Source organism: Palaemon carinicauda, chromosome 9 (genome assembly GCF_036898095.1).
Source record: "Palaemon carinicauda isolate YSFRI2023 chromosome 9, ASM3689809v2, whole genome shotgun sequence".
NCBI classification, from domain to species: domain Eukaryota; kingdom Metazoa; phylum Arthropoda; class Malacostraca; order Decapoda; family Palaemonidae; genus Palaemon; species Palaemon carinicauda.
Window position 1 is genome coordinate 126,228,766 of NC_090733.1, and position 25,142 is coordinate 126,253,907.

General features: G+C 33.8%; 1 long non-coding RNA gene across 1 annotated transcript in view; it reads left to right on the forward strand.

The window, feature by feature from the left end:
- The first annotated feature begins 10,886 nt into the window (after nt 1-10,886).
- The window catches only part of LOC137646865 (uncharacterized), a 78,707-nt gene continuing 64,451 nt past the window's right edge, over nt 10,887-25,142 (forward strand). Inside the window, exon 1 of the long non-coding RNA XR_011045485.1 lies at nt 10,887-11,028. This is a non-coding gene — a long non-coding RNA (uncharacterized lncRNA). The remainder of the gene's footprint in view (nt 11,029-25,142) is intronic.

A 25,142-nucleotide genomic window follows, 5' to 3' on the forward strand; every position in this document is an offset into this window, starting at 1 on the left:
AACCGAGGCCCTTTGCGTCAATAGACGTAGGAGGAGATGATGATGATATGTGATCCTATTACCTATTGGTCTTTCCTGCCTCCGTTAAACTTTCTCCAATGCCTCTCGATCTTTCAATTCAGTTGTCCTCCAGCAATCCTCCAGCACCGAACCTCATTCGAAAAGTCATCTTCCCAAACTCTGAGCGAACTACAACAAGCAGACTTTTACTCCTTCAGTGGGTGTGTCATGCAACTGTACTGCTCCATCTTTTTTTTTTCTTTCTATTTTTTTTTTCCAAATCGTACTTTTTAAAATGCCAGTTCAGCACTGAAAAAGTGCGGACTGACCTTCAATTCTCTTTGAATGTTATCCATATCATGTAAATAAAAAGGTGGAATCTTTTGTATCCTTCGAGACTACCTGGAACTCGATGATCTAAATACTACGACCCCTTTAAAAGGTGGAGAAGCTTTTCCTTCCTTTAAGGAATTTTGACTTGAGTAACTGTGACGTCATCTCATTTTCTAAAGATTTCTTGTTTAAAGGGTTAAAGACCACTCACGAATGGCAGAGGCAAGGGACAGTGACATTTCCTTATCAAGCAGGACAATGCCCTAGAGACTTACCATATATTATATGATCAGCGCCCAAGCCCCCTCTCCATCCAAACTAGGACCAAGAAAGGCCAGGTAATGGCTGCTGATGACTCAGCAGATAGACCTATAGGTTCCCCCAAACCCCCCATCCTTAACTCACAAGGATGGTGAGGTTGCAGCGATCAAAGGAACTAACGAGTTTGATCTGGACACAAACCCCAGTCTGGCTTTCATTAGTCAGGAACGCTACCACATCTCCTAAAATAGTCTTGGCGAAACTGCCTCATAATTTTCTGAGGGACTCTTGGTAAAATCCTATTTCTTCCAGAGGGGCTTTTAAGCTTCCTTGAAACGATATATCGTATATTTTAGAAATTGGTCCTAAAGTTCAGGAAAGGGATGTTATCTCTTAGGGTTATTGTGGCCTTATTGGTAACGTCTCTGACTGGTGATCTCCAGGCGGGGGTTCTAATCCCGCTCAAACTTGTTAGTTCCTTTAGTGTCTGCAACCTTACTATCCTTGTGAGCAAAGGATGGCGGGTTTGGGGGAGCTTATAGGTCTATCTGCTGAGTCATCAGCACTCATTACCTAGCCCTTCTTAGGCCTAGCTGGGGTTGGGGGGGGGAGGCTTGGTCGCTGATCATATGATATATGGTCAGTCTCTTGGACATTTTCCTGCTTGCTAGTGTAATGTCGCTGACTCTTGTCTCTGCCATTCATGAGCAGCCTTTAAACCTTAAGAAAAATGACTATAAGGTTTATTGAAATTTAGATTTAAGTGTTCTGTCCTTTTTCAGTAACCTTTATTCTTTAAATTTGATTTAATTTAAATTATTAACTTCTGAATAATTCTTGAACTTTCAAAATGTCACATTGATCCTGAACTATCTTTAAATTTTCATGAAAGATGTCACTCTCCGTTAAGGCTTCATAAATCAATGCGATATAGTGATACTTAATTCTGAGATATTCATGAACCATTAAACTACGTGGGACTTAATTTGTGAAATTTCATGAAATCGTGAAAGCCACTTTTAAGTTTTTTTTTTTTTTTGGGGGGGGGGGGACTTAACATTTCTGAGGTTATTTAGTTAATGTTCAATTGGATTGTTTAAATTAAGCTCTTTTGTTATTATTATTATTATTATTATTATTATTATTATTATTATTATTATTATCATTATTATTATTATTTATTTATTTTATTATTAGTATTACTATTATTTTTGTAATCATTATTATTATTATTGTTATTATTATTATTATTTTTGTTAATATTATTACTATTATTATTATTATTATTATTATTATTATTATTATCCTTTTGATTTTTATTATTATTATTATTATCATTATTATTATTTTGATTACTTTTATTATTTTTTTTATTAATAATATTATTTTGTATTATTATTATTATTATTTTTATGACAATTGTTACTATTGTTATTACTATTATTACTATTATTTCTATTGCTATTTTTATTACTATTATTACTATTATTATTTTTATTATTATTGTTATCATTATTATTACTGTTATTATTATTATTATTGCTAGCTAACTTCGTGACTAACAGACGAACTATTTCTATTTGTTAGCTAAATCTCATTTGTAGATCTCTAGAATAACCAGCTTTGTTATTTCCTAAATGATTCTAACTCACCACACACTTTCTACTTTGAATAATTTTCCTATTCATATGTATTACATGTATTAAACTTTTAAGGTATTTACCTTAGTTTGAGGAAATTTTCATTGTTTCAAGGTAATTTTGAGGTAATATCTGTTTTACTAACTTAAAATTTAAGGAAATAGGAATACGTTTTAAGGTAATCTAAGGTAAAAAGCAGCAGCATTTAAGGTAATGGCCACACGGCTCATGCTCGAGTTTAAACCCTGGTGGTAACAGGTAGGAATTGGTTGGTAAGATAGAGTCAGACTTCAACAGGTTTGTCCAGTCAAATCTTATCAAAGATACTGTTAATGTTCAAGGGGATTGTTGAACTTAAGTGCTTTTATTATTATTATTATTATTATCAATATTATTATTATTATTATTATTATTATTATTATTATTAAGATTTGTCCATTCAAATCTTATCAAAGATACTGTTAATGTTCAAGGGGATTGTTGAACTTAAGTTCTTTTATTGTTATTATTATTATCAATATTATTATTATTATTTTTATTATTATTATTTATTGTTATTATTATTATTACTATTATTGTTATCATTATTATTGATGTTGTTATTATTATTATTAATATTATTATTATGGTTATTATTACTATTATTATCATTATTATTATTATTGTTGTTGTTGTTATTATTATTATTATTATTATTATTATTGTTATTGTTATTGTTAATACTATTATTATTATTATTATTATTATTATTATTATTATTATCATTATTATTAAGATTTATCCAGTCAAATCTTATCAAAGATACTGTTATAGACTGGCATTCAGCTCTGGAGAAAATACATAAGTCACTAACAATTTTATGCAAAACATTCTCGAAATAATAAAATTAGGAATGATTTATCGGTAATTTTTCTATCAATATTAAAATATTTAATTAAATAATATGGTTTTAACAAAAACTACGTAAGAGATTTTATGAACTAGAGCCTGTGTTTGTGGAAACCATATCTAATTAAATATTTTAATATTGATAGAAAAACTACCGATAAATCATTCCTAATTTGATTATTTCGAGAATGTTTTACATAAAATTGTTAGTGACTTAAGTATTTTCTCCAGGCCCTAGTTCATAATCGGCGTCAATGACCTTAGATGTCAAGATGCCAAAAAACCTCAAATCAATCGATCAATCAATTTAGTTCATAAAATCTCTCAAGTAATTTATCACTCCACATATCAGTTATGGCATAGTATGCACTGCATTTTATTATTATTATTATTATTATTATTATTATTATTATTATTATTATTATTATTATTATTATTATTATTATTATTATTTGCTAAGCTACAACCCTAGTTAGAAAAGCAGGGACTCCAACAGGGAAAATGGCCCAGTGAGGAAAGGGAACAAGGAAAAATAAAATAGTTTAAGAACAGTAATATTAAAATAAATATTTCCTACATAAACTATAAAAACTTTAACAAAACAAGAGGAAGAGAAATTAGATAGAATAGTGTGCCCGAGTGTACCCTCAAGCGAGAGAACTCTAACCCAAGACAGTGGAAGACCATAGTAAAGAGCCTATGGCACTACTCAAGACTTAGAGAACATTGGTTTGATTTGTAATGTCCTTCTCCTAGAAATGCTTCTTACCATAGCTAAAAAGTCTCTTCTACCCTTACCAAGAGGAAAGTGCCCACTGAAGAATTACAGTGCAGAGGTTAACGCCTTGGGTGAAGAAGAATTGTAGAGACACATATAGAATGAGGAGGACAAGGTAGACGTAACCAGTCAATCAACCAGCGTCTATTAAGACCCATCACGTGCAGACCTCCTTTAGCTTAATAACACATTTACTAAAGGGTCCCGGGTTTTTTCCATTGATGATAGATGATGATAATGAGTCTACCTACCTCAGGTAGTTAGGAGATAATTACATTATAGATCTTCGGTCGTTTATTCCTGTCAGAAAAAAAAATAAAAAAAATTCTTTATGGTAGGAATTTTTACAGAACATCATAATGTCCTTTTTTTTTTTTTTTTTTTTTTTTGACCTTAATTGCTTGTTATATCTGTGTAATGACTGTATAAGTAATTTGTAATAGTTTGAATAACCTTATCAGACTGAGAAATTCTCTATTTTTTAGGATTTAAACTTTTTTAAGAAACATAAGTTTTATAGGCAAGATTTATATTTATATTTATCACAGATTCTTTCCTCATAATTTATTTGCTTTTTATCCATTATATTTAATATATTTCAATCTATTGTATTTAATATATATTTTATTTTGATCATTTAATTAACAATAATATAGAAAATATTTTTTTTTTTTCACGAATTTAATCGGGCCAGCTATGTAAGAGTCGAGTTTGACTCATTGGGCTGGTTAATAGCTTCTCTTTAATAATAATAATAATAATAATAATAATAATAATAATAATAATAATAATAATAATAATAATAATAACCTCTCTCTCTCTCTCTCTCTCTCTCTCTCTCTCTCTCTCTCTCTCTCTCTCTCTCTCTCTCTCTCTATATATATATATATATATATATATATATATATATATATATATATGTGTGTGTGTGTGTGTATACTCTATATTTATATAATTATATACTGCATATATATTAATATATGTGTACATACACGAATATATATGTATATGAAGATTGATATTCACATTGTTGAGAAACATGTGTACCCACATTGTTATTTTTCACCGAAGTCACTTTTAAGTCTGCCACCTATTTAAATCCTGCAAAAAGGATAGAATTGGCTTATAATTCGCCATTTTTGGAGCCGGGTGAATTAATTCCCCTTTGCCCTTAGTGGCTTCTAAATGTAATATTGGAAAAGAGATTAGTCGGTGCGTCATATCGCCAAAGAAAATAAAAAAGTAATGAAGAATAGGGAGTTACTAATGGCGCGGATTCCTTTCATGGAATTATGAATAATGGAAAAACTCATTATCAGTACCCGCGGTTACTAGCGATGGCTAGACAAATTGTAGCAGAGACAAAACGGGGGAGGGATAATTTTCTTCTTGTAGTTGTTTGTTGGTTATATTTCATTTGATGTTTATGTTAAATAGAGTATTATATTGAAATTATATTTATTCTTGTGAAGGTCTTATATATTAATGACTCAAATGAAACCATTGCACGGTTATAATGGTAGTAGGTTGGCCAGGGGACCAACTACCAGTTGAGATGTCACCGCTAGAGAGTTATGGGGTCCTTCGCCTGGCCAGACAGTATTACATTGAATCCTTGTCTCCGGTTACGGTTCACGTTCCCTTTGCCTACACTTACACCGAATAGTCGGGCATATTCTCAACAGATTTTCCTCTGTCCTCTTACAGCTGACAACACTGAGATTAGCAAACAATTCTTCTTCTCCCAAGGGGTTAACTACTGCACTGTAATTGTTCAGTGGCTACTTTCCTCTTGGTAAGGGTAGAGCAGACTCTTGAGTTATGGTAAGCAGCTCTTCTAGGAGTAGGACACTCCAAAATCAAACCATTGTTCTCTGGTCTTGGGTAGTGCCATAGCTTCTGTACCATGGTCTTTCAATGTCTTTGGGTAGAGTTGTCTTGCTTGAGAGTACAATCGGGCACACTATTTTATCTAATCTCTCTTCCTCTTGTATTGTTGAAGTTTTTACAGGTTATATCGAAAATATTTATTTTGATATTGTAACTGTTCTAAAAATATTTTATTTTTCCTTGTTACCTTTCCTCACTGGGCTATTTTCCCTGTTGGAGCCCTTATCCTTATAGCATTCTGCTTTTCCAACTAGGGTTGTAGCTTAGCAATTTATGATAATAATGATAATAGTGGTTGCCGAATGTGTCAGTGTTACAAATTGTCTGTTTATATATGTATGTCTGAATTTCTTCATGCATATTTGTCACAGACTTCTTTGTATGTGCATACATTATTTAGGCAGTCTTTTTAGGGATACATTTGCAATAGGAATTATATTTGGTTATTAGCCAATAATACCTCTCATTGTGATTCACATATCCGTATTATTTTTGGTATTAAGCAGGTAGAAATGAATTTTTCTTTATACAAGGAATGTATGTTGCAATATATTATATATATATTAGCACTAAATATACCTCAGATTGCCTGATATGCCCTCTCCGACGCCTTCTATCAAAGGCATCCTCTTCCACCAAACCTCTTCTATCCATATCATCCTTCATCTTATCTTGCCATCTAATTCTTGGCGTCCCTCTTGATCGTCTCCTTCTAACAGGTTCCTCCTAAGCCCTCCTCCGTTGTCTATGAGTAATATCAATATCCTAGCCTCCTGGCTAGTACACTGGTAACGTGTTCGCCTAGCATTCACATGGCAGCAGATCGATCCCAGCCCAGGACCGTGAGTTTAAGCTGTTTACTGGGGAGGCCACTGCTGTGGAAAGGGACCACATGACAGCAGATCGATCCCAGCCCAAGACCTTGAGTTTAAGCTTTTCACTTGGGAGGCCACTGCTGTGGACCACAGGTGGGTGTTGGCCTTCCCCGTTTGACGTTCTGGTGAGCATCTTTTCTGATGAAACTGGAATTGAGACTAGACACCTATACCTTTATACATCATCACTAAATGTTCTTCGGATTGTGCTAGCATGTACATATAACGGGTATGTTTTCATATGTCAGTATTATGTGACAGGCAATGGCGAGCTAGCGCAACTCTTAAAATCCTCGTAAGTTTTTAAATGACATTATTCGAGGATATGAATTGTTGCTTATATAAATATATACCTTCACTGGAGCTCGGGTGTTGAATATACAGCGCAGAGTTAATTGCCTCGGATGTGTGGTAATAAGAAAAAGCGTCGTTGTGAGAAAGTCCTTTCGTTGCTTTCATAAAATGCAACGCTTTTGCTCTTTATGGAGGATTGATCTTGGAAAATTAAGGCACGGTGGGATTGCTTGCGTATGTGGATGTCCTCGATGAAACGTCAGAATAAAGAACGCATATACAGTATGTGTGTATATATATATATATATATATATATATATATATATATATATATTCATATATATATAGATATATATTCATATATATATATATATATATATATATATGAATATATATCTATCTATATATATATAGATAGATATATATTCATATATATATATATATATATATATATATATATATATATGTATATATATACATAATAATAATAATAATAATAATAATAATAATAATAATGATGATGATGATGATGATGCTGATGATAATAGTGTGTGTGTGTGTGTGTGCGCGCGCGCGTATGTATATCGACGACTCTATCGAAAAACGAACATTATTATTATTATATAATATATATATATATATATATATATATGTGTGTGTGTGTGTGTGTGTGTGTGTGTATATGCACATATATAAAACATTTATATATATTTATATATATATATGTATATATATATATATATATATATATACACACACACACACAACCTGGTCTTATACTTGTTGTTTCCCTCTTGTTTTATTTTGAAGCTGTATTAGTTTATATTTAGAGATTTATTTTAATGTTATTACTGCTCGTAGATAAATTTAATTGTTCATTACATCTCCAGTAGTTTATTTCCTTATTTCCTTTCCTCACTAGGCTATTTTCCCTATTGGGGCCATTGGGCTTATAGCATCCTGCTTTTAAGTGTAGCTTAGCGAATGATAATAATAGCTGGTCTCCATACTTTGTACGAAAGCTATAACCCTTGTTGTCCCTAGTTTGCAAAGATGATTTATATACTCTGTTGTTCCTATTATGTAACTTACAGGGTGTCTCAAAAAAATGTACTCACTCTTAGAATTATGAGAAAACCTTTATTTATGGACATAGAGTGAAATGAAATAGCATCGAATACATGAGACAAATGTGTTTGAAGAATCATGTTTGCGAATGTTCAAATTGATTATTATTATTATTATTATTATTATTTGCTAAGCTACAACCCTAGCTGGAAAAGCAAAATGCTATAAGCCCAGGGGCCCCAACAGGGAAAATAGCCCAGTAAGGAAAGGAAAGAAGGAAAAATAAAATATTTTAAGAAGAGTAACATTAAAATAAATATTTCCTATATAAACTATGAAAACTTTAACAAAACAAAAGGAAGAGAAATTAAATAGAATAGTGTGCCTGATTGTACCCTCAAGCAAGAGAACTCTAACCCAAGACAGTGGAAGACCATGGTACAGAGGCTATGGCACTACCCAAGACTAGAGAACAATGGTTTGATTTTGGAGTGTCCTTCTCCTAGAAGAGCTGCTTACCATAGCTAAAGAGTCTCTTCTACCCTTACTAAGAGGAAAGTAGCCACAGAACAAATACAGTGCAGTAGTTAACCCCTTGAGCGAAGAAGAATTGTTTAGTGACCATTATTGTCCAGACAACGCTGATAACGCGCACCAAGGGATTCGCAAACGTCTCTCGTCATTCAAAGAGTGAGTACATTTTTTTGAGACACCCTGTATTTGTAAGCTGCGTTGTTCCTAATCTACAATAAGGCTAAAATCCATGTTTTCCCTCAATCGAATTGTGAAATGTGTATAATCATACTCTACTGAGAAGGGTGGTGTATGTGCGTGTGCATATCTAAATATATAGCAGTCCTTTTTGACGGGTTGCGTACACTAGTTTAATATAAAGTAGAAAAAAAAAATATGAAAACACCATTTAAAAGGATAAGGAAGATGGTTAACCAGGACACAAGATGGTGACGCATCCAGTCTGTATTATAACCTTTTATAATCATTAGGACACTTTGCTATCCGCGTAGACACCTCAGGATCATGTATGTAATCGACGGATAGGTTTGCTTAAAGCAAATGGGGGTTACAGACTAATACACACATAAACACAGTCATTCCAACACCTGAAAAACATAACAGACACCTCACACGTCTCCAACTGTCGACCTCACAACGCCATGGCTCCTCGTTGCTGGGAGGAAGGGCGATGGTGGCTGGTACAACCTACAAACATAAGCTACCGGGGTCTAGGCGACGTCAGGCAGGGCAGCCGGTCGGGACCACGGCCCAGCCCAAAAGCCAAAGCAAAGTCCTTCAAAAGAAGGCAACAGTATTACCTCATAAGAATGGGGAAGAAAGCACGCTAATAGAAGAAGAAAATCATTATGTCATCAGTTTTATACAGAAGTTTCACTGTTTGTTTTTCTTATTTTGCCGGGAATCACTGCAGTAACTATAGTTATCGTAGTGGCAATTTGGCTAACATGGTTTTATTTTTCTTAGTATTGTGATGGTGATGATGATGACGTAATCAAAGCGTTTTAAACGTTATAGATGCATTCTGAGCAATGATCTATCTATAATGTTAGTCTTCTAGAAGCGTTTTAAATGTGATAGATTCATTCAGAGCGATGATCTATCTATAATGCTAGTCTTCTGGAAGCGTTTTAAATATAATAGATTCATTCAGAGCAATTATCTACCTGTAATTTTAGTCTTCTGGAAGCGTTTTAAGTTTAATAAATGAATTCTGAGCAATGGTCTTTTTGTAATTTTAGTCTTCTGGAAGTGATATAAACGTATGTATGTATGTATGTGTGTATGTGTATAAACTTACATATGTTCGTGTTTTGCGTGTTGGTGCATATATATGTATGGCATATTTTCGAGTGAGATATCAAGAATACGAAAATCAAGTACTCGGAGAGCCAGGGATACTATAACAATCTACGGTCTAAGTAAGTTACGCGTTATATCTGTTGATTTAAAGGACTGATATTCGATCTTCGTCTCCAGTAAGAGATGAATTGTGAATTTTGTAAAAATTTGTTTACGATTCCGTGTCAAATGCAATTTTTATAAATGCATAAAAATATGGATGAATTCTGTTTTATTTGCAAGAAATTTTCGGTTAAAACTAATTATTGTAATGGATACCGTGAAGTGAACGATTATTTGATAAATTATTTAGCAAACATCTTTAGAAAATTAAAATGAAGATAAAAAACCAATTCACTTTAAAAGAAATTATCTTCACAAATTTAGTCTGAATACTAGATTGTACTAAAGGCAAAAAAAAAAAAAAAAATAGTTGATTTGGTTAAAAAGTTTCATGTACGAATAATAAATAAACTCTTATCTTTAATATATACTGTATATTTAGAGGCAGAAGGAGCAACGTGACAATTATGAAGTCAAAGTCAAAGTTTGAAAGTTATATACCATAGAAATGTATTTTGAATATGATTAACATAGCACTGGGAAACTGCTTGAGAAATTATTGGAAAACTTATTGATGGTTTGAAATTTTATTAATGAAATTCTAAGTAAACCGAAGACATTATAAGAAATCGGTTCGTGAGTTTGGTATAATTTTAAATGATGAAAATATACTATATATATATATATATATATATATATATATATATATATATATATATATATATATATATATATATATATATGTATATGTATGTATGTATGTATGTATGTGATCTTCACTCAAGGGAATTATCAATTATAAACAAAATGTCTTTATTTCAGAATTATTTATCTTCTGCCTTAATTTCATATATGAAAACAAGGAAGTCTTAAAGGAATGTTTTCTTCTGACTCATAAGAAACTTGAACTTGCAGGGATCATCCAGTAATATGACCTAGTCAACGTGAAAAGTGCACCATGCCCTCAATTCCTGTTTTGGCATTGCTGCTTTTTATGGAAGTCTTCGAAAATCTAAATGTTCAACATTCTCTCCGTCTTCGGTTTAAAGTCGCCCACATACTGGTAAGGTCATGCACTTTCATTATACAGTACTCTTAGTTTAAAGGTTTAAAGTCCGCTCATGAATGGCAGAGGCAAGGGGCAGTGACATTGCCTTATCAAGCTGGACAACATGCAGTTTCGTTACACAGTACTCATAGTTTAAAGTTTTAAAGTCCGCTCATGAATGGCAGAGGCAAGAGACTGTGTAACATTGCCTTATCAAGCAGGATACCATACAGTTTCATTATACAGTACCCATAATTTAAAGGTTTAAAGTCCGGTCATGAATAGCAGAGGCAAGGGGCAGTGACATTGCCTTATCAAGCAGGACAACATGCAGTTTCATTATACAGTACTCATAGTTTAAAGGTTTAAAGTCCGCTCATGAATGGCAGAGGCAAGGGGCAGTAACATTGCCTTATCAAGCAGGACAACATGCTGTTTCATTATACAGTACTCATAGTTTAAAGGCCGCTCAGGAATGGCAGAGGCAAGGGACAGTAACATTGCCTTATCAAGCAAGTCAACTTGCAGTTTCATTATACAGTACTCATAGTTTAAAGTTTTAAAGGCCACTCATGAATGGCAGAGGCAAGGGATAGTAACATTGCCTTATCAAGCAAGTCAACTTGCAGTTTCATTATACAGTACTCATAGTTTAAAGTTTTAAAGGCCACTCATGATTGGCAGAGGCAAGGGATAGTAACATTGCCTTATCAAGCAGGACAACATGCTGTTTCATTATACAGTACCCATAGTTTAAAGTTTTAAAATCCGCTCATGAATGGCAGAGGCAAGGGGCAGTGACATTGCCTTATCAAGCAGGACAACATGCAGTTTCATTATACAGTACTCATAGTTTAAAGGTTTAAAGTCCGCTCATGAATGGCAGAGGCAAGGGACAGTGTAACATTGCCTTATCAAGCAAGTCAACATGCAGTTTCATTATACAGTACTCATAGTTTAAAGTTTTAAAGGCCACTCATGAATGGCAGAGGCAAGGGATAGTAACATTGCCTTATCAGGCAAGTCAACATGCAGTTTCATTATACAGTACTCATAGTTTAAAGGCCGCTCATGAAGGGCAGAAGCAAGGGACAGTGACATTGGCCGAGCAAGCAGGACAATGCCCTAGAGACTGACCATATTATATATGATCATCGCCCAAGCCCCCCTCTCCATCCAAGCCAGGACCAAAGGAGAGCAAGGCAATGGCTGCTGATGACAGAGCAGGTAGACCTATAGGCTCCCCCAAAACTCCCATCCTTAGCTCACTATGATGGTATGGTTGCAACGATCAAAGGAACTACCGAGTTTGAGCTTGACTCTAACCTCTGTCTGGCAATCACCGGGCAAGGACGCTACCACCAGGCCACAACAACCCTGATAGTGATTTTATAAATATCAGTCGACCATTTTATATAACATGATATAAATTATTTTGAAAGCAAAATTAAAACAAGGCGAATGCAGTAAGGGACTCTGTTTGCTGGGTATTATTGCCTGTTGCATGTGGGAGCTATTACTGTACATAAATCTTAATTTGCTATGGTTAAATGATCAAGACGCTTGTTGTCTCTGAGAGTAACTTTGGTCCTTTAATAAAAATATTTACATAATTTATTATGATTCCATGACTTGGATTCTTGCTTAACGTGCTCATGCTTTTTGGAACATGTTTATTATTATTATTATTATTATTATTATTATTATTGTTGTTGTTGTTGTTGTTGTTGTTGTTGTTAGTAGTAGTAGTAGTAGTAGTAGTAGTAGTAGTAGTAGTAGTAGTTCTATTGTTGATGTTGTTTTTATTATTATTATTATAATTATTATTATTATATTATATTAGCTAAGCTACAACCCTGATTGGAAAAGCAGGATACCATAAACCCAAGGGCTCCAATAGGGAAAGATAGCCCAGTGAGGAAATGAGACAAAGAAATAATTAAACTCTATGCGACGTAATGAACAATTGAAATAAAATATTTTAAGATTAATAACAATATTATTGTATATTTTAGTTTAAACGGTCTAAAATAGAGAGTTTTCGCATAGTACAGTTGGCTTCATTAATTCCAGTACACCACCGCTACCAAGACCATTGTTGCAGGTGAATATATTATTTAAATATCTTTCTTAATTATTGTTATTTAAGTACTTTGATATGTGTTAAGGTAATATCAATATATTTTACTGCGAAGACTTAAAAGAAGAACAGTAATGGTTCCACAAAAAACAGTTATTAAAACGGCTGTGCCAATAAAGTGTTTTCCTGTTATGGAAATTGCTGGCTGTCCCTTGGCGAATTTTATAATGCTTATATTTTCATATTTTGAAGAATTTAATTCCGTGAAATTTGGTGTTCAGCCTTTTCTGAACTAGAATATCCATGTCTTATGGCAGGGATACTTACGTAAGATTATATTTTTGTATTTTGTGAAATCTGTTTCTGTGAAATTTTGTGTTCAGTCTTTTCTGAACTAGAATATCAATATCTTGTGGCAGGAGATATTTAAGTAAGCTTATATTTTTGTATTTTGAAGATTTTGATTCCGTGAAATTTGGTGTTCAGCTTTTTCTGAACTATCTTGTGGCAAGGATACTTACGTAAGCTTATATTTTTATGGTTTGTAAAATTTGATTCTGTAAAATTTGATGTTCAGCCTTTTCTGAACTATAATATTAATATCGTGTGGCAGGGACTACTCAAATAAGCTTACATTTTTGTGTTCTGAGGGTTTTGATTCCGTGAAACTTGGTTTTCAGCCTTTTCTGAACTAGTGGCAGGGATACTTACGTAACTACATTTTTTGTATTTTGAAGAATTTAATTCTGTGAAATTTGCTGGTCAGCCTTTTCTGAACTAGAATATCAATATCTTGTGGCAGGGATACTCAAGTAAGCTTACATTTTTGTATTTTGAAGAATTTAATTCTGTGAAATTTGAAGCTCAGCTTTTTCTGAACTAGAATATCAATATCTTTTGGGAAGGATACTTACGAAAGCTTATATTTTTGTATTTTGTGAAATCTGATTCTGTGAAATTTGGTGTTCAGCCTTTTCCGAACTAGAATATCAATATCTTTTGGGAGGGATACTTAAGTAAGCTTACATTTTTGTATTTTGAAGAATTTAATTCTGTGAAAGTTAGCGATCAGCTTTTTCTGAACTATGATATCAATATCTTTTGGGAGGGATACTTAAGTAAGCTTACATTTTTGTATTTTGAAGAATTTAATTCCGTGAAATTTGCTGCTCAGCCTTTTCTGAACTGGAATATCAATATCTTTTGGGAGGGATACTTAAGTAATCTTACATTTTTGTATTTTGAAGAATTTAATTCTGTGAAAGTTAGCGATCAGCTTTTTCTGAACTAGGATATCAATATCTTTTGGGAGGGATACTTAAGTAAGCTTACATTTTTGTATTTTGAAGAATTTAATTCTGTGAAAGTTAGCGATCAGCTTTTTCTGAACTAGGATATCAATATCTTTTGGGAGGGATACTTACGAAAGCTTATATTTTTGTATTTTGTGAAATCTGATTCTGTGAAATTTGGTGTTCAGCCTTTTCTGAACTAGAATATCAATATCTTTTGGGAGGGATACTTAAGTAAGCTTACATTTTTGTATTTTGAAGAATTTAATTCTGTGATATTTGCTGCTCAGCCTTTTCTGAACTGGAATATCAATATCTTTTGGGAGGGATACTTAAGTAAGCTTACATTTTTGTATTTTGAAGAATTTAATTCTGTGAAAGTTAGCGATCAGCTTTTTCTACTAGGATATCAATATCTTTTGGGAGGGATACTTACGAAAGCTTATATTTTTGTATTTTGTGAAATCTGATTCTGTGAAATTTGGTGTTCAGCCTTTTCTGAACTAGAATATCAATATCTTTTGGGAGGGATACTTAAGTAAGCTTACATTTTTGTATTTTGAAGAATTTGATTCTGTGAAATTTGCTGGACAGCCTTTTCTGAACTAAAATATCAATATCTTGTATCAGGGATACTCAAGTAAGCTTACGTTTTTGTATTTTGAAGAATTTAATCCTGTGAAATTTGATGCTCAGCCTTTTCTGAACTAGGATATCAATATCTTGTGGCATGGAATCTTACGTAGAGAGAATATCAAGGAAATATGGGCTTAGTCATGTAAGAAGCCTTGGGGGGAGAAAGTTTCAAAAGCTAGTGGCCAAGCATCGATGCGTAGTTTCAGAAATTAACGGCCAAGACTTCAAAGGTGCAAGGACTTCTTTTAGGAATATCAGTGAAAGGTAGATCATTATTATTAATAGACCTGATTTGCATTATTGGGTTGTCTAGATTAATTTTCTTACAGTAAAAAGACCCCCCTAAGGAATAATTACAATAATGAAGATAAAGACGACTAACTACTTTTTCTCTAATTGAAATTACAGTATTATATGTCTATCTACCTATTTATCTATATATGTATCTTTATAATATTTCTGTATCCAGTTTTAAGGATTTGTTTTCTCTGTTTAAAATATTTTTTTTAATTTAAGGTGATAATTTTATCGATCTTCGTATATCTAATGAAAAGGATCTCTCTCTCTCTCTCTCTCTCTCTCTCTCTCTCTCTCTCTTTATAATTTTTCTATATCCAGTTTTAAGGATTTGTTTTCTCTATTGAAAATATTTTTAAAATTAAGGTGATATTTTTATCGATCTTCGTATAACTAATGAAAAGGATCTCTCTCTCTCTCTCTCTCTCTCTCTCTCTCTCTCTCTCTCTCTCTCTGGTATAGGACACGTATGCAAGATAGAAAACACATTCGGGAAACTACATCTTTTCTTAATAAATCCTCAAACAAACTCACTGGGAAAAAAAAAAAAAAACAGTGTGTGCCATGAGCCCACTCGTACATATACACGCAGACATACATTCTCGGCTGTAGGCTGAGTGGATATCCTTAGTCTCCGAAGTCCAATGTGTTGGGTGAAAGCGACAAGAAATGAAGTAATGAAGTATCGCCGAGATATTTGGTATTGCTGTGTAAAACGATCACCCTCCTGGTCAAAAGAAGAGAGAGAGAGAGAGAGAGAGAGAGAGAGAGAGAGAGAGAGAGAGAGAGAGAGAGAGAGAGAGAGAGAGAGAGAGAGGATTTAATTACCATTATTAGAATGAAAGAGATATAGAGAGATAATTGAATAGACATATATCAATAGAGAATAATGTAACTATTATAATCGAAGGAAGCATTTTCTTCTTCATAAGAGAGAGAGAGAGAGAGAGAGAGAGAGAGAGAGAGAGAGAGAGAGAGAGAGAGAGAGAGAGAGATGATTTAATAGCCATTATTAGACAGACTGAGAGGGAAATGTATATTATTATCAGAATGAAAGAGATATAGATCGATAGGTAAATAGACATATCAATAGAGAGTAACGCAATCACCATATTCGGAGGAAGCATTATCATCTTCATGAGAGAGAGAGAGAGAGAGAGAGAGAGAGAGAGAGAGAAGAGAGAGAGAGAGAGATGCTGCTGCTGCTGCTATCGGTGATACCAACGGTGGTTCCCTGTGCGTGGCTTTGCCACCCATAAGCTCTTTACAACACATCTGTCTTTAGGCTTTGGCATGGAAGCCCCGCCCTCCTTCGCTCTGATTGGTTACTTGCCATAATATGTCATTAAAAGGTATACACTAAAGCCAATCAAAGGTAAATGCACTTGCTAGTTGATATTTTATCAACACGGACGCTTCGCGGTGGTAAATTACATATCCCAGAAGGAGTGAAATGAATCCTTGAGGGGACCGCCCAAGCAAGCAGCCGTTTCCATAACGACCATTTCCAGTACGTTCATGTCACCTGATAACGATGGTTACTATCATTTTATATCAGCGAGCTGTGTGTTTTAATGCTCGCAGGCTACTGCGTTTTGAATTATTATGTTTTTGATGTGCTTTTACGCGTAGACGTGCATGAAACGAGAGAAGGGGAGAGAGAAAAATACTGGAAAAATATGAGAAAAAAAAATTGTTAAAGTGTAGAAGAATGGCAGAGTCACCCCTCTCATGGATATGATTACATGTGAAAGTCATTAAAATGGTGAAAAATTTCCCCCGCTAATAAAAAGGCATAAAAAACAATTCCTGTGATAACTTGAATAAACTGCGTAAAAATAAAGGTTTTAATTAAATTGTTTCTTTTTTTTTTTATAACGAACAGAGTTAGGGAGGATTTTAGAGGAGGAGAAGATGGAAGAGGTAGGTGGAGGAGTGGTGGATGAGGAGGAGGAGAAGGAGGAGTAGGAGGAGGAGGAGAAGTAAGGAAAAGATGAAGAAGGAGGAGGAGGAGGAGAAGGGGAGAGGCTTTAGGGAGGGGCATAGGAGAAGCGAAAGGTAAAGCGAGAAAGGGGAAAATATGAAACAAAAACGGATAATCCATTTAAGGGGGGGATGAAAAATAGGACGAAACGAGATGAAACACAGGTAGATGCAGAGAGAGAGAGAGAGAGAGAGAGAGAGAGAGAACTGACTGTGAGAGGGGGAGAAACAGTATGAGAGAGAGAGAGAGAGAGAGAGAGGAGGATCACCGGACTAGAAAATAACAGGTACGGTGTAAAATAATTGTTGAATTGTTCGTATAGGAGTCAAATACGTCAAAGCGAGTGGATGTAACAAAAAAGCTGAAATCTGCGACTACAAAGGGAGGGCGAGAGGGAAATGACAGAGAGAGAGAGAGGGGGGGAAAAAAAACTGTATACTGTATAACAACATAGGGTAAAAATACTGAATAGTCTCGGAACAAAAATTTCTGTCAACTGTGGATAAATATATGTAGATCGCAGGGTGGGGGGAAAAAAGGCATGCAGGGATGAGTGAATAGGGGAAAATTGGATGGAATAGCTAGGGGAGAGCGGGGAAAAATCAGGGGGATATAACAGAAGGGATGATAAAGAGAGGGAGTAGCCAAATGTGATAAAATTCTCATCAAGAAGAAGCGAGGTGAGTGTGTAATGTACACATACACAGAGTGAGATATTACGACAGATAAAAATCGTAATGAAATGCAATGAAAGAATGATGAAATAAACTTGGAAAAAGGAATGATAAAAATGACATGAAAGAAGGAGACGTGGTAAGTGTAATGTACACGTACACAGAGTGACATATTACGACAGATAAAAATCGTAATGAAATGCAATGAAAAAATGATGAAATAAACTTTAAAGGAATAATAAAAATAACACGAAAGAATGGTTGGTAAAATAAACAGAGGGAATAACAAAAAAATAGGCTAAACGAAGTGAGATTCGAAAAAAAAATATTTTTTAAACGTAACCCAAAACGGGATGAAACATTTATTTGCACCATATTGGTTATTTTATCGACAACGTAAGTTGCAGGGGCTCTTAAAAATAATGTGCTGGGAAAGTAGGCCCAGAAAACATATGGAATATTTTATTTCCAGGAAATTATTTTGTTTATGGGCGCTGATTGTAGGACAATTGATTATTAAGTTCGATTTAACAGTTGAGAGAGAGAGAGAGAGAGAGAGAGAGAGAGAGAGAGAGAGAGAGAGAGAGAGAGAGAGAGAGATTGTAGGACATTCCGTTATTAAATTCTATTTAGCAGTTGAGAGAGAGAGAGAGAGAGAGGGAGAGAGAGAGAGATTGTAGGACATTCGATTTTTAAGTTCTATTTAGCAGTTGAGAGAGAGGATATTCGCTTAAGTTCTATTTAGCAGATAGAGAGAGAGAGAGAGAGAGACGATGGAAGGACATTCGGTAAAGTTCAGTCTAGCAGTGATAGTAAGAATGATGAGAGAGAGAGAGAGAGAGAGAGAGAGAGAGAGAGAGAGAGAGAGAGAGAGAGAGAGAGAGTTTGTTTTTGTGAGCTCTTGTAATTAAATTCCAACAGATAATTTTTCGACCATTGCCAAGGGAATCTGATTCATTCGGATCACTCATCTCCGTTCCTCATCTTTTATCTTGTGAGGCCGAATAGACAGACGAACACTGGCTGTCATGTCAGGATTCTGCGCCCTAAGAAACGTTTATAATCCTCTGGCTGAGGGACTAGATTCGAGTCCTTGGCAAGTGCAGGGAAAAATATTTATTCTTTCGGTGGCAGAGTAATTCATGGATGAGGACTCATAGTCGAGTTACCCTCTTTTTTTCTTACTATCTCTCTCTCTCTCTCTCTCTTCTTTTTCTTACGGTAATCCTACAACTGTCAACATGTTCACGTGGAGGTGGAATTTAAATGTCTGCACTTTTTAAATTCGCAGAGCAATTGAAGTTGGCTATGCAGGTCCATACAATAAAAGGGGGCCATTTCTAAAACAAAACAAAAAAAAACTTGGGGGGAAAAAAGACAGGAGGCGAATTCATCAGTTAAACTAAACGACAGTACCTGACAGGCAGTCAGTCCACTGGTGCCTGAACATTGTCCCCCGCGAACCTTACACATCAATATTTAAGACTCTGCTTTGAGTTTTAGTCAGGACTGTCGAAGGCAACATCCCATGGAGAGGTACTCGAAGACTTTTCCACTGACGCTTTTCATTTCAGTGTTGCGTGAAAGATTATTTTTCAAACACTTCATATTCATATCATAAGATGTCACGAGTTGATACGTGAATAGTGGGGTTGTAACGATGATCGACTCCAGTAAAATAAGTATTTTGACAAGAATATCATTGTTGCACTTTTGCACACAAGATGGAAGTTACCTCACATTGCACAAGTCACCGTCCTGGAAATAAAACTTTAATAAATATTATTATTCTTCATAATACTTTTCTGTATGCATTTACGCTTATTATTATTATTATTATTATTATTATTATTATTATTAGTATTAGTATTATTATTATTATTATCATTATCATTATTATTATTGTTATTATTATTATTATTATTATTATTATTATTATTACTACTAGCTAAACTACAACCCTATTTGGAAAAGCAGGATACTATAAACCCAAGGGCTCCAACAGGGAAAATAGCCCCGTGAGGAATGGAAAACAGGAAAAATTAAATATTTTAAGAACAGTAGCAACATTAAAATAAGCATATTCATTATAAACTATAAAAACTTTAACAAAACAAGAGGAAGAGAAATAGTACGGAATAGTGTGCCCGAGTGTACCTTCAAGCAAGAGAACTCTACCCTAAGACAGTGAAACACCATGGTACAGAGGCTACGGCACCGCCCAAGACTAGAGAACAATGGTTTGATTTTGGAGTGCTACAGGATATGCTCTAAAACATAGGGTTATATTCTCAAACTTTTGAAACATATAGGGGTATATCAAACATTGTTCTCTAGTCTTGGGTAGTGCCATAGTCTCTGTACCATGGTCTTTTAGTGTCTTGGGTTAAAATTCTTTTGCTTGAGGGTACACTCAGGCACACTATTGTATCTGTTTCTTTATTTTCTTTCATCACTGAGCTACTTTCCCTGTTGGAGCTCTTGGGCTTATAGCATCCTGCTTTTCCAACTAGGGTTGTAATCTAGCTAATAATAATAATAATAATAATAATAATAATAATAATAATAATAATAATAATAATAATAATAATAATGATAATAATAATAATTATAATAATAATAATAATAATAATAATAATAATAATAATAATTTTATCATTATTGTTGTTATTATTATTATTTTTTTATAGCATCCTGATTTTCCAACTAGGGTTATAACTTAGCTTGTAATTATTATTATTATTATTATTATTATTATTATTATTATTATTATTATTATTCCATCCTGCTTTTTCACCTAGTGCTATAACTTAGCTTGTAATTATTATTATTATTATTATTATTATTATTATTATTATTATTATTATTATTAGTATAACCAAGGAGGAATTTCAACTTCAAATAAGGGCTTTAAAGTATTTGGCCTCAATAACTACTGATCTTTAACCCTCTTCTTGTAGAGGTTATTTAATCACACAAGTAGCACTAAGATTTATGCCAAAGAAGTCTTACTTATAAATGTTACTTTTCCCATTACGTTTAGTGCACAAGTAACACCCGATGATCCAATATATTGAAACTGAAATATTGTTACTTTGAATTAAATTATAAACTGATAGGCCTAATTTTATTACATTTTATACATCTCTTCAATACCTCATTTGCATGTTCTAATTTCTCTTCCTCTTTTTTTAAAGTTCTCGTAGTTTATATATGAAAGATTCATTTTAATGTTGTTACTCTTCTTAGAAGATTTTATTTTAATTGTTAATTACTTCTCTTGAAGTTTATTTATATCCTTATTTCTTTTCCTCACTGGGATATTTTCCATGTTGGAGCCTTTGGCTAATAGCATCCTGCTAGGGCTGTAGCATAGCAAGTAAAGATGATGAAAATAATAATAATAATAATAATAATAATAATAATAATAATAATAATAATAATAATAATAATAATAATAATAATAATAATAATAATAACAGATGTTTCAGATATATTCTTCGAATGGAAACATGATTTCTGAACTACGGTGATGCAACAGATATATATATATATATATATATATATATAATCTTGTAAATTCATAGGGTGATTATGTTTTTAAAAGTCGACTTTAATTCATCCGACAATTTTATCATGTTGATTTTTGAGTCGATGGAAATTTCGATAAAAAAATAGATTGGCCTTTCAAGTTGCTTAAAGAAAATTTATGTTGATTGCATGCATAGCTCTGGCATCGCTCGAGATCAAGAGCTTTTGTAGAATGATTTAATTACGGAAAACCCAGATTTCCCATCGCTCTCCATCTAATGAATTATTCGAACCAGCATTTAGAATTCTGCTGCTGGAATTTTCTTTTGTTATTTCAATCAAGAAAAAATTACGAATTCGAACCGTCATCACTTGGTGCTCAACTCGTGTTAAATCCCTCGATTAATATTCGAACGTATCTCTTTAGAATTCGAGTACTTGAAAAATTAAAACTTGGGGATTTTTAAGATAAAGCCAATGTTATATCTCGTGAAGACCGAAGCAAAGCCATTAACCAAATAATGAAGACTTGCTTATCTGTTATTATTATTATTATTATTATTATTATTATTATTATTATTATTATTATTATTACTTACTAGGCTAAAACCCTAGTTGGAAAAGCAGGATGCTATAAGCCCATGGGCTCCAACAGGGAAAATAGCCAAGTGAGGAAAGGAAACAAGGAAAAATAAAATATTTTAAGAAGAGTAACAACATTAAACTAAATATCTCCTATATAAACTATTAAAACTTTTACAAAACAAGAGGAAGAGAAATAAGATAGAATAGTGTGCCAGAGTGTACCCTCAAGCAAGAGAACTCTAACCAAAGACAGTGGAAGACCATTGTACAGTGCTATAAAAGTTCAAACTTGTAGCAAATGTTTTTATTTTGAACAGGCTGACATAAGGCTTTTTATACTTTATATATGAAATGTCTATTTTGATATTGTTACTGTTTATAAGATATTTTATTAATTATTAATCATTTCTCATATCGTTCATTTATTTCTTTATTTCCTGTCCTCACTGGGATATTTTTTCCCTGTTGGAGCCCTTGGGCTTACAGCATCTTGCTTTTCCAACTAGAGTTGTAGCTTAGCTAATAACAACAACAACAACAACAACAACAACAACAACAACAACAACAACTGCAGCAGCAGCAGCAACAATAATAATAATGATAATAATAATAATAATGACAATGATGATGATATAAAGAATTTATAATTATTATTTAGTACTGTTGAGGAATTTAGAATGTTGAACATTTTTTTAGAAGGTATTAAGTATTATTTCCTTCAGAGATTATAAGGAGACTTACAAGTTAGCCAGCTATATTTCCTTCTTGGAGTCCTTAGGCTTATAGCATCTTGCTTTTCCAACTAATTTTTTAGCTTAGCTAATAATAGTAATAATGATAATAATAATAATGATAATAATAATAATTTATAATTATTATTTAGTACTGTTAGAAATTTAGAAGATTGAGAAATTTATTTCCTTCTGGGATATTAAGGAGAATTCAAGTTTGCCAAGTATTTAAGATATGAAATAAGAAAGGAAGAATAAGAAACGTCGAGTCTTGAAAAATAAGATGAAGATTTATGACAAAAAAAAAAAATTGTGGACGCTTGTGAAAATAAGTAAGGAAATTGCAACAATGAAGAGAAATAAAAGATAATCACTAGAGATACAAAAAAGAGAGGGGACAGGGGAAGAAAACCTTGCAGGAAAAATAATGCTTAGGTTAAGAAACAAATGGTAAAGAACTTATAATAGAAAGATTTAAGAAAGATGGAGACAGGGGTAGAGATAAAATGTCATGCTCAGCAAGGAAAAGGAGAGAGAGAAGAAAGAAGGGAAAAGATGTTCCCGATCACGATAAGGAGAAGGAGAGATAAAGTATGAAGGAATAGATAAAGAAAAGTAGAAATGGGGGGTCAAGAACGTGAAGGGAGGAGAAATGGGAAGGAGAAAGAGTAAGATAATAAGAAGAGGATGGAGAATAGCAAGATCTTTATAGTCATCAATAGCAGTGAAAAGGTATTAGTTAGCAACAACAACAACAAAATTCAAGGTAAAGGTGTCTGCTTTCAGTTCCAGTTTCAACAGAATAGATGCTCACCAGAACGTCAGCCGGGCAAGCCCAACTCACCACTGTGGTGCCCAATCACAGCAGCATCATCCCCAGTAAACAGTTTAACCACGATCCAGGGCTGGGATCGATCTGTTGCCATGTGAATGCTAGGCGAACACATTACCACTGCACTAGCCAGCAGTGAGTAGAGATACTGTAAAAGGACTGGCAGGTAAAAGTTTGCCGCTGAGGCCATAGAGAGCTTTTAGTAAGAAGTAGCAAACATAGAAACTATAGTCGCCGCAGATATTCCGGGCAAAGTAAGCCCCACCTCCTGATGACGTCATAGCCAATCACGTTGTCTCCCTCGTTAGCAGATGTTAACGAAGGAGACATGATTGGCCATGACATCATCAGGAGGTGGGGCTTATTTTGCCAGGAATCGTCGTGGCGACTTCAGTAGGTAGAAGCATCAGCAGTAAAGCTGCTAGTGGGTAGCCGAGGCATTATCAGCAGTAAGTAGTGGCAATATTGTGAAGGATTGATGATTTTGATGCTGATGAGTTTATAGATGGACTATGCTGTTGCATTCAAAACGGGATGTGGCCACATCGAGAGTGAAGATGCCGTAGTAAAAAAGCATTATATACTAACTAATCCTCCGTGGATATCGCTTTTTACCTAATAGTACAGTGGGTAGCGTATTCGCCTAGCATTCGCATAACAGCAGATCGATCCAAACCGGGACTGTGAGTTTAATCTGTTTATCGGGGAGGCCACTGCTATAGTTGGACACAACAGTGGAGGGTTGTGCTTGGCCTGATGACGTTCTGGTGAGCATTTATTCTGATGAAACTGAAAACAGAGACCTTTACCTTTAAAAGAGTATTTTAAACTGGCTCCTCCGTGGATATCGCTTTTTACCTAATAAGTGAATCCTGGACAGGTCAGGATTATACATATATATGAGTTTATGTAAATTTTTTACTACAAAGAGTAAATTTTAGTAGCGTTTTTATTAGTAAACTAAATGAAATTAAGAATTTCAATGGAGAATTGACGTTTTAGAAATAACATGGAAGAAGGAAAACGATTTTGTAACAATAAGTGTGAAAATTTGATCTTGAATACTACATTTGCACAGAGAGAGAGGAGATGAGAGAGAGAGAGAGAGAGAGAGAGAGAGAGAGAGAGAGAGAGAGAGAGTATTGGGGAAGGGCTTAGTCTAAAATATAAATTCTGATTCTTCTATATGCTTATCGTCAAGTAGCATTGACTTTACTACAACTACTACTAGTAGTACTACTACTACTACTAGTAGTAGTAGTAGTAGTAGTACTACTACTACTACTACTACTACTACTACTACTACTACTACTACTACTTGTAGTAGTAGATGTAGTAAAGTCAATGCCCTAGTACTAGTACTACTACTACTAGTAGTAGTCGTAGTAAAGTCAATCTCACTTGGCGGTAAGCATATAGAAGAATTAGAATTTATATTTTAAACTGAGTCTTTCCCCAATACTCTCTCTCTCTCTCTCTCTCTCTCT